Raw genomic sequence first — 12,335 nt, 5'->3', positions numbered from 1 at the left:
TCGTACTTACACAACTTCCGTTCTAGGGTGCGTTACATTTTAAACAAGTAACCCGACTTAACAGATATGAGTTTTAATAGCTATTGGTAGTTTCAGAGCAAATGTAGTGGCACTAAGTGAACTGCTTGCTGTGAAGCCAATGAAATGATAAATATTTGATGAATATACTGCTGAAAGGTGTATATCTCTACTGAGGTACTTTCCAGGCAACATGTAGCATGCGACCATGACGCATGCGGTTGGAAGCTTTCAACTTCAAACGACATGGTGGAGCATGGCGTTTTTATAGAATGAACCCCTGTTACTACCAGGATGACAATGTTAGGTGCCCTGTTAATGCTACTACTATACGGTCGTACCAATACAACAATGAACAACGCTTGCATTGGCCTGCCTATGGCCCCGACCTCAATCCCATCGAACACCTTTGGGACGAGTTGGACCAGCGGGTGAAGTCTCGGAAGATGTGGCCAACTTTCCTTGCCCACCCATCTCAGATTTTGCAACAGGAATAGCGGAACATTCCAGAGGACCTTCAGAGGTGCCTGCTGTTGTAGCAGCAAGAGGTACATGCCTAGGTTTTGACAGAACACAGACACCAGACAAACATTTCAGGCAGGCAGATAGATAGTGTAGATAGTGTATATATATATCTCACCCCACGGTTCGCCCTCACTCTCAAGGTCTGCCCTTGCTCTTGCAAGTCTTGTGGAGGGTGAGGGTAAGATCTACCCATATAATTGTCACCCTTCGGAAGGTGAAAACGTCTGGTGTTAATTCAATAGGACCTGATACCACAGTGCTTTCACAGGGCGCCGCGACGTCTGCTCTATTCCAGTGTTATTTTTTTCTTTCTATTCGTTAGTTCACCCCCTCCGATCAAGATCAAGACACATCATAGCGGCTTAAGTTATTTTGAAGTTTCGACAACTTTGTTGCCCTGCCTTCTATTTGTAGCCTTATCTCCATGTCTTGGTTGCAAGCTGTTGGGTATGGGAATCTTGAAACACTATATACTTACATTTCTAATGACACGTATTGACCTGGTAATAGGAACAATAGATCTAATTTAATCTACTCCGAACATGATGTAGAGCCCGGATGTTCAGGCACTGAAAAGTATTTAAAATGGCAGGCAAAAAGGCAACGAAAATTGAAAAAAGGCAGTGAAAATTGAAGAAGAGGCATTAAAAATTGAAGAGGACTTAAATTCTTCTTAAATCTTTAAAAATGTATTTTCAAATAATAATTTGAATAACAAGGGTTATTGAAAAACGAAATCAAATAGAAGAAGAGAAATATAATTTAAAAAAATGGCTTGTCGGAATGACAAAAGAGGCAAAAAAAGGCAGCGTAAGGTGAAATAGGCAAAAAGGCAACATAATGCCTTGTCGGAATGACAAAAGAGGCAAAAAAGGCAAAAATGTTTGAAAAAGGCAGCGTAAGGTGAAATAGGCAAAAAAGGCAACATAAAGTATTGTTCAGAATGTAAGAACCTTCGGATCGGTGTACTTTTGTGTTAACTTTTTGTCTACCAGCGTCGGAAACGAATAGGCATTTGCCTAAAATCCGGGCTTTAATGATGAGTGTTTTATGTAGTAAAATGAGTAAACTTTTAATAAACAGTAATTGAAATGTTTTTTTTTTCGGTAGAATAGACTGTAACCCATCTAAGTGCTTTCCAGACATAACGCTGCTTGACTTTCCTTTACATTTGATTACATTAATAAACTGACATATTAGATTTGTTCTTGAATTAGGTCTAGGCAATTTATGAATGCGTCTTCTTGAACTCGTTGCCTATGGTATTTAATATGGTCGGATTAGGGTGGTGAGGTTGTTGTGCCAAGAATTTCAACCTCCCGCGTTGCATGCATTCAATAGCGTTTCTTGATCTAATGCTTCTCTTGTTTGCCCTCGCCCGTAGCAACAGCTCTGCATGCATGAACCTGACTGTACAACGAAAGCAAACAATATCTTAACAATCGCAGAGAAACAATTAAATTCTAACAATAGAAAAACAATGCATATTAACCGAAATCTGCCAAGCAACAGTCGAAATAAGACTACAGAAAGATACGGAATCAGGAAATATCTAATCTCGAATATATACTGCAGATTCTGTGTTTTTCGCTTCGCACTTGAGGGATATCTTCAAACAGTCCGAGCTAACTCAGAATGGACTTAGCCAAAATCTTAATGGACCGCATTGCTCGAAATAAATGGCCGATCAGAAGGTTGGCCAAAAGGTACTCTAAAAGTGCAACCAATCAACGCAAGATTCGATCCTTGGCGGTAAGTTTCAGCATTCAATTACTGCAGATAGCACGAAAGAACGTTCCAACTGACAAAAGACTGGCAAAGAAAGCACTCAAAGCCTTGAAGCTCGTGGAACCCCATAGAGCAGGCTCTGAAAGAAAGTTGAAGCTCTATGAAGACATAGTCAGGAATCTAGGAGAATTGGAGAACGTCAGAAGCATCGTGGAAGCATTCAGTACGCTGTCAGAGATTTTCGAAGCCATGTCGTTACTGCCGCATATTGAGGAGAACCAGACGCAAGAAGCTGCATGTACTCTGAAAGCTACGCACGCTCTGCTTCAAGGAAACGATTATTATTTCCCAGATGAAGGTTGTGAAGATGAGGACGTGCTCCAAATGTTGAAGCAGCTTGAAGAGGAGATGGTAAGAAAGAGGGCGCAAGAGATGTGGGCAGCTCGACCAAGTTCTTCGCAGTTGATACACAAGCGCAAAACCTCCTCAGAGATGGTGAACATTGACCCAGCTGATCAGCCTTCGTGCTCAAAGAAGTTCCACAACTAACTCCAGACACCCAAGTACTCTAGTTTCATAAATAACCAGTTCAAAATCAAGTTTCTGTGTGAAAATGAACATTTCGTGTCCATATTAGAACTCTTTAAAAAAGAATCATAGCCACTGCATACATTTTGGAAAAGTTCTATTGTGCACTCGTAGTGTCATATTGTAAATAGGAGCAACTTAAACTGTGTTTTGAAAAACTTAATGTTAAAATAAGAAACATAAACGATTTGAAAAATAAAAATAAAGATGTTTACTGTTGAAATACGTCTTCATTTATACTGTTATCACTGTAAATATAATCAATTCCTGGCGGATAATATTAGACCAGGTACAGTCAACGGCAAAGATAATGGTAGGCAAATTGTCCACCACTACTTTCATTACTTTTATATTCTACATCCTGTGTTGTTTTAAGGAATGAAACTATGTTGGTTCGAAGCAGGCGTTGTTCTCTGCTTATTGACTTAATTCTTTCAATTCATTGTCATCACATTGTGTAATACAGACCGAATGAAAATGGTGGTGGACAATTTGCCTACTGTTTCTTTCGCTGTTGGGGTACAACTGATGTAAATATAAAGTAGTGGTTTATTTTCGCTAAATGTTTATATTATTGCAATTATGCGAACATGTAAATTGCCTGATATGAATTACCAAGCGAAGGAAGGTTGTTTTGTAAACAAACTACAGTAATTTGTATAAGTTTAATACGCATAATTTAAATGTCCCTTCAAGATGCAGCAGATTTCATAGATTTAACACCAGTTAAAATTTCTGTGCGGCATTCTTTCCGTGTACAGTGGGATCTACTAGTATTACCGTGCAAATTGTCCATCGCCATGTTCGTGCACTTTATTTGACCAAATAAGAGCTTCAGGAATTAAAAGAAAACTCAAAACAAGATGTTGACAACTTCTGTACCTGCATGCATAAAAATCCATCGCTAAAAAACACATAGCATGTAAGAGAAAAAATAATGAAAATAGTCATGGACAATTTGCACGGTAATACTAGTGGATCCCACTGTACTACCGGCACTCTGTGATAACTTCGTCGCCGTGTAATCAAAGGTCTCGGGTTTGATACCCGGTGGAGACACACAATCGTTTGGATTCCACTTTAAACTACAGATCCGCTCTCGATCAGCCTATCAGTCCATAAAGTGAACATAAGAAAAACTTCAAGCGACAAGGCAGGATATTCAATGTTCCAAAGCATTCTAGAAATCAAGGTATTTAATATATTACATCCAGCTGGGAGTTTTCAAATAGAAGTTGTTATTTCATGAGCAAAGTTTTTCTTCGCGAATCTGCACATAGCTCATCGCAGCACAAATTCTACAATTTTTTATTTGGTTCTTTTTTACAATTATTTTTTCTTTCGAATCTCATCGCGGAGCACAGTTTGGGAACCGTTGGCGTAAGGAATGTGGTGGGGAATGTCCCAAACCAACTTCCCACTACACGTGATGTTATCACACCAACTAATTGGACGCCGGCGCAATTAAGGAAAACTGAGAGTGCTTTACGTGAAGCGTCCGACACTTCTCAATTCACTTTATGGCACTGGAAAGTGATGAAAGCTCGGAAAATATTACAAAGCTCGAAACTGAACTTTTCCAGTCAAGCACGTACGCAGTTTTTCTTTTAGGGGGAAGAATTAGCGATTTATTCCCTATTCAAGATTTCCATAATTAAGGAACTATGAAAATTGAAATGAAAACAGTGTGATCTCAGTTACTGGTCTTTACCAGTTGGATATTTCAGTGAAATATCTTCAAAGCTGAAGACGTTCTACTAATTGCTTCGGGGGAGAATGAATTTGCGTTTTAAATAGTTGGCATTGCCTGTGTAACTGCTAACCTAACCTAACCTAACCTAACCTACAAGTAAAATATATTACTGGAAAGAAGAGACTCCACGTAAAGTAGAGTCCATTTTCTGAAAATGGATATATGGATAAATGTGTATGTAGTGTTTCAGGGTAACGTGCAATACCGATGAGAACCTCTCAAAAACAGTCCTTACCTCTCCTCCTTCCCTCGGCGGTTCCTGAGCGGGGAACATTCCACTCCAAACATTACACGTGAAAATATCGGTTCCTGGATTGGGAACTTTCGTCATAGTTCCTGAACTGGGACGTCCTGACTTGGGACATCACCGAATAAGCAAGGAATTCACATCCTGAGGGTACTTTCCCCAAATTGAGGATGTCACTGGGACTATAAAAAATAGATGACACTCAGCACAGTCTCTTCTAACGGATGGGGAAGTCTGTCTCATTCTCGTGAGAGGGGTGTAAGGGGTAACCTTCCACGTAGCACACTCTGGACTGCAGACTAACGAGGCTCTGGCGTCTGAACCTACAGCCAATATAATCTTCGTAGGACTGTGTGTGTTTTGTTCTTGTTTGTGCTCAGTGTCCCTTTTTGGCCTCAGCTTTTAACCGAGGTAAGGATATTTTAATTTACGGACACGCTTTTATTTTTGTTATGATAAGGGGCTGGACCCCGTATAGTGTGAGGAGTGCAAAATAGCCTAAGTGCGGATGCACCCAAAATTTTAAATTTAAATTTAAAAAAAATCTCGTGAGAGAAGTTTCGTTCGGTTCCTAGTATCGAAATAATAGACACACAAACACACACACACACACACACACATAGTGGCGAAGGAACAGGGTGTACATAGGTACAGTCACCTGCAATACAAATGGGACACGCCGATCCTGAAATACTGGCTGCACTGCAACACGTTATGTGTGTTGCCTAATTCTCCGGTGATAACAGAACTTCCCATTGAAAAATTACTATTGAAGTCGGCTTATCGCTGTATAGTTGAATTGAATTGAAAATTGTGCGTGCGTCAACAGTTAGGCCATTTAGCATCCGTCACATCATACGGGGCACAGTTCCTTACACGTGTCTGAGGAATAGAACCTCCTTACCTGAGTTGAAAGCAGAGGCTATAAGGGGCACTCAGTGCATATGAAGACAACACACCCAGCCCTCCAGAGGATTACACTAGCCGTAGGTACAGACGCCAGAGCCTCGTTGGCCTGCAAAAAGCAGACCAGGGTCCACTACGTGGAAGCGAGGTTGACATTTGCGCGCCGTATGGTATTGTAGCTAGTGTTTCAGGATTTAAGTGTCCCGTTTTTATTGCAGGTGAGTGTACATTGCATCTCCCAATTTTTGGAAGGCGGTACAGTAACCTCCTGCACAATAACATATTGTAGTGTTGTATTGTAGCTAGTGTTCCAGGATCTAAGTGTACCATTTTTATTGCAGGTGAGTGTACATTATATCTCCCAATTTTTGGAAGGAGGTACAGCTCTCTAAATCATTTGATCCGGATTGTACCCCATGTATCGCCTCAAAGATTTAGGCAGCCGCAACTTGCTGGAAGAAAGTGTATGATAATTTCTTCTCACACACCAGCTACTGATATGCAGTATAATTTTCTTCTAATTCCACGGCGCCCTTTGCTAAGTTATCCGCCATGTTGTTTACATAGATTACATAATCTGAGTGTATAAAATAGTCTATGTGTAGAATGTAGACTATCGTTGTTTACGCGTAGATGCACATCACTGTGCAGAACGATGGAATGGAGCATGGAGCTTATCTCGCTTGTACATGTTTTTAAAACCTGTTAAAAACTATCTTGAAAAATAAAAATTTAAAAATTCGAACCGTTTTTTTTTGTTGTTGTTAATATTGCTTTATTTTATTTGCAGTACAAGTTCATGGAAATTTTATTTCAAAAATTGATAAACATGTGGCGTGTTCTAGAATCAAAATGTAATGGCCCATATTTATATGTATGCACATCCCTACACATTTGCAACCTCAGTCGTTTATGGAAGCGATGTGGTCAGAACTACGCTCCAGTCGCCACCAGTAAGGCGCCGAATGTGTGTTTTCGAGAGGGTGCAACGGGATTTTCTCCGACCCTAGACCAGTGTTGCCATTTCCAAATGAAGGGAAATTTACCTTTTGCAGGGAAATTCGGGCCGACATTTTAGCCAAAAGGGAAAAGGGGATTTTGATTAAAGATACCGCAATTTCAGGAAGATTTTAAGACATCTGACAACATTATTACTATTTATGTTAAGTTCCAGGTTCATATTCACATTTGTACATTTTTTCTGTTCTTTTTTCTGCTCCCTTGAATATAGCCTGTATCTATTTATATTCCTGTTAAGTACATCGCTTTTCTGCACCTTCGGATAATAGTAACGATGAGGATTAACAATTAAATGGATTCCTGACCAGGATCCAAACCTGGAACATCTGGTCAGGAAGCAATGAAAGTGACATGTGAAAAATTTAACATTTTTTATTCACACGTACATGGAACAACGGAAATACTACTACTGCTGCTTCCACCACCACCACTAATAATAATAAAAATTACTGGGACTGCTACTACCACTACTAACACATTATTATTATTGTATGATTTGCTTAGGTGCAGGGGGAAAATGGTCCAAAAAGGGAAATTGTTCCCTCATATTGTGGCAACACTGCCCTAGACAATATGATCCTCACTCACTTTATATTCCAAGAGAGATTGATTGAGTTGGTGTTTTGAATCCACTTTTACACATTAAGGCTAATTGCGACTGGACCTACAGTTTAAAGTGAGATCCGAACCACTATGAGCCTCCATCGGGTATCGAACCTAGGACCCCTTGATTACAAGGCGACGAGGTTACCGCTGCGCCATCGGGGAGGCTATACATTAATCTGGAAGCCGGACTTCGCTTAATCCGGACAGGCAAAAGGCCCCTCCAAAAAAAAAAAAGCAGAATGCAAGGTTTTAAATGTACCTAGAAGTGCCCAAAGGAAAGGCAGTCAACCACTGATGAAATTCTGTTTCCCGCAGACTTTGTACTGTACTGTATAGTGTATTTAGGCCTATGCCCTTTAAATACACCATAATAAACGTGTTTTGTTGCTATAAACGGAGTTTTAATACACTTTCTACTGTTCTTTTAGGTTATTTCAGTTAATCCGGACTTTCGTTAAACCGGTCAACGTATCCCCCCATTAGTTCGGATTAACGAGGTTTTACTGTATTCCAAGCGAGAGAGACAAGTGTTAGCCTTATCTTTTAAACCGATGCGACACGGGAGTTTCACACTGAAACGACAAGCGGTACGGGCACATCCGTTAAGAAAAAGAAAAAGTTCAGTACGCACGCGCGACCAACAGACCGAGGCGTCACGATGAGACAACGACCCAGTCCTAGATAAGGTTCACTATTTTCTTAACGTTCGTTTCCAAATGATATGTATCGCTTGTAGGGAGATTATTTCCGTAACATCTTTGACTGTTATGCATTTGAAACTTTGGAACGAGTCACAACTCTCGAAGCAGCCAATCAACGAAGCGAGCCGCTGACGTCATCTCAACTCAGAACCTATCACTAAGCCCCCTGCTCAGGCTCTACACGCCCACTAGGCTCGCTAGACAGGCACGCGTAGTCCGCTGGAGATGATCCGAAAGTAATTCGACTCTAATATCGGTCTGAAAGCTCCCTATCGTTTTTTGTTTCAGCTTGATAAATATTAACAACAGTGTAATGAAGTGAGGAAGAGAAACAAGCAAGGGTAGAGAAACAGAAGAAAAAAATGGGAGATTGGGAAGAGAAAATAGAAAGAGAGGAAAGCAAGGAAAAGACAATGGAGAGAAAGCGAAACGAAGTGAAAAGGGAGAAAGAGAAAGTGGAGAGGGAGAGAAAGCAAATTGAAGAGATTGCCGCTCTGTGATCAGGTGCTAGAGGTGACCTATACTTGTGTGAGTGGATGATTACAATTATAACCTTGCCCACCCCACCCCTGAAATATTTTCTTGCCCATTGCCCATGATTATCAATTATGAATATTTGTTATTCAGTTATCTCACGTGGTACCGACACGGACAGGAAGCCAAACTCATTAGGAGAAGAAAACCAAATGTTTTTGACCTCAAAAATCAACACTGATAACTAAATAGCCAGCAGATGCTGATATTTCGCTTCTGGATATTTCCACAAGTCATTTACTCGTCCCACAATCGTCGGGAACCGGCTATGTCTGGAGAAGTCCCATAGTAAAGTAAATTTGATTTTGGGTAAAATACGAAAGTCTCACTCTAAGTTTGGATTTTACTGATCTCCACACTTCTTATTAGCCCTTTAAAAATTCATGGTGATGAGAAACTTTTAATGTTTTTAAACACCTAATAGAGTCTTATTTACTTTCTACCACACCCAATTAGTTACTTTGTCAACCTTAAATCCATATCCTAATATCTGTTTTATCCCATATTTATACTCTATATTAGTATTAACTTTTCTCACACTAACGTTGTCTCGCTAACTTTAAGATTTTAAGAATTGTAGGCCTAACACTTCCAAGCTTTTTTTGGGCCTCCCCGATGGCGCAGTGTCGTCGCCTTGTAATCAAGGGGTTCCGGGTTCGATACCCGGTGAAGGCACATAGTGGTTCGGATCCCACTCTAAACTGTAGGTCCAGTCTCAATTAGCCTTACTGTGCATAAGGTGGACTTAAAACACCAACTCAACTCAACATCCAAGCTTCAGCCTCAGTTACACAGTAACACCCAGATTTAATGCATATTTTGACCCTACTAACACCCGTGTAAACCAATGATTATTTTGGACACGGAATAATCATTGATCTTGTTCTTGTTCTGGTATGATATTAAATACAGTATATGCTATCTCTGAATGCAAGACGACCCCCCATTTTTCAACAAGGGATTACAGAAAAAAAATATTTTCAAAACTTACAATCGGTTACCTTATTCCAAGTAACTGAAGGGGACAATAAAAGTACCAGTATACAGAAAATAAAATCCAGACATCCCTTAGCCAGATACAGATCCCACTTAGCCCTCCTCACTGGAATGGTCCACAGAATTTGCAGTGTCACTGACACTGCCATTGTGATATTGCTTTTCTTCCCATAGTAGATCGTCTTCACTCCCATCTAATGCATTTGTTACACAGCACTTCTTAAAGATGTTCACAATTGATGCACTGCATATTCGTGTCCAAGCAATCTGGATCCATCCCGCAATTATAGATACTGGAAGCAGTAGCGAAGCGTAGTCTTACGAAGGAGGCAAGCAATGTTTCAGTACAACAAAACATGTAGTACAACGACATGCCGAGGGGAAAGATTCAAGGTTTATAGCCTCATTTACCCAGTCGCTGGATTTGTCAAAATATCGTAATAAAGTGACTGTACTAAAAATAAACCATATGATCCGCAAACGTCACATTTACTTTTTTAAAAAAATCCAGGTAACGTTATTCATATGATATTAAACGTTTTGCATATGCGAACTTTCCGCATACGACTAAAGGGAGACGGAATTTCTTACTTACTTATTAGTACCTTTATTTGTTCAGTATTATTTAATATGGTCAAACGGTGACGAAACCGATTTAGATTTTAAAAAAATGGGAATCATTTGTTTATTTTACGCTGCATGATGTAATTTAGTATTTTTGGGCACCCTAAAAACCGCATTGGAGTAACTTAAACACTAAATAAAAAGTTAAACACAAACAATAAAAAATTCATTTCAAAGCAAAGAAACACATGCATAGACGATGTACTCACCACAATAAATTTCAAACTCTTGGTGTTGGTCGACCCCCTTCCACGATTTTCATTTTAACACTTATCTCTCTCGAGCTAAACGAAGCAATTTTCAATTGCTCAATAATACACCCGCACTTTACATCAACCGTTCCTAAATACGCGTTCATTCCGATAAATTCACAGCACAAAACACGAAGCAACAAACACTCACACTATCCCACGCGCTTTCCACAACTGCAAATGCAAGCATCTACACAAGATCACTTTGAAAATCTCTGAAACAACAGAAAGTGATACCAACCTATTTTATTAATTTTATCCGTCACAAAGGAAAGATATATCAGTTTGGAGATAAAAATTACGCGGAGGAATCTCGAATCATTTCAGCAGAACGAGTATGTACATTAATATTTAAGTAATAAAGTGTCATTCAATGGCGTGGCCGGGGCGAAGGGGGGGGTTGGATGGTAGACATAACCCCCTTTTGGCCCAGTATATCTAAGAAAAAACGTCAAAGGAAGGAAAAGATGACAAAATGGGGACCGTAAAAAGACCCTGGGAACACCACTTGCGTCATAATAATAGATTCGGGCCTCCCCGATGGCGCAGTGGTAGTGTCGTCGCCTTGTAATCAAGGGGTTCCGGGTTCGATACCCGGTGGAGGCACAAGTGTTTCAGATCCCATTTTAAACTGTAGGTCCAGTCCCGATTAGCCTTACTGTGCATAAAGTGGACTTAAAACAACAAATCAATCAATCAATCATTAAAACATATTCTTGTGCTCATAATATGCAGAATGTATACGATTTACTTCTATGCCATGTACAAATATCAGTAAATAGTTCTTTCTCAGATAGCTTTATTTTCACCCCAAGTTTTATTCAAAAGCAGTCAATTTATTGATTGTAAAATTTGTGAAAGAGCTCACTTGAATTACTGCGTAAATAATTTGGCAGTTGCAAACACTGGTAGCGGTCAACACTTCTGGCGTAATTTGAGCTGGACCGACGAGGAAGCAGGGTGCAGGACCAAGGTCCGTCCAATCTTCCCTCCCTCCCTGAGGAAACTCTTCACGGGGGTGCAGAAATTCCACTGCCCCAACTCCCAATGTCAACTTTTTTTACGCGTTTTACATTTCGCGAAATCTAAAATAATTTGTAATATAATATGATATATATGGAATTTAGAACAGTGATAATAACTTATTTTAGTTATTTTATGACTAACAATTATTATTATATTTGCGATCTTGTTTACGTGTTCATGAAGACAAATATTCGTTACTAGTCTTTGCTGGCAACGTACCCATAGATGAATCCTTCTGCTTTCGGTTGAACTCGGCTATTTTCGGGAATCACGCAAGCTCGGAAAGCACAGCTTTTTGTAGAAGCTTTGTGGACGGGTTCCACCAGAATTCACGCTTCGCCATGTGACTTCTTCGGAGGCCTTATTTTCCCGCAGAACGGCTGCAAGCATTGAGGCTGGTGCTTGCTACAGAGCTGCTGGGGGAGTTTGCGGCCGCATTTTTTCGCGAAATCGAGTGCGATGGAAACTAAATACGGTTAGAACATTAAGTACATTAAATGATATTCGAATTATGCAAGCAGTGCTTGCATTGCTTGTACTATATCTTCGCCTCTGACTGGAAGCTTCTTCAACTTCCCGGTAGAGGTCAGGGCTTGACCACCACTCTACATCATATGCCACGAAAGCAAGACAACCCCATACTTCTGGGCACGAAATCGCAGCAAAAATCCTCGTCTTGGATTCACAAATATGCGGTAATACTATCATGTAAAAAGTGGAAATTACAAATAAGGGATAAAGAACAAAGATAAATGGGGGAACCCGGTAAATATTTCGCGTAATTGACGTTCCGATAAAATTTAAGGCACTGG

Source organism: Lepisma saccharinum, chromosome 7, assembly GCF_977018435.1.
Source record: "Lepisma saccharinum chromosome 7, izLepSacc3.1, whole genome shotgun sequence".
NCBI lineage: Eukaryota > Metazoa > Arthropoda > Insecta > Zygentoma > Lepismatidae > Lepisma > Lepisma saccharinum.
The sequence above is the reverse complement of the archived record's forward strand: the minus strand, read 5'-3'. Positions refer to the sequence as shown.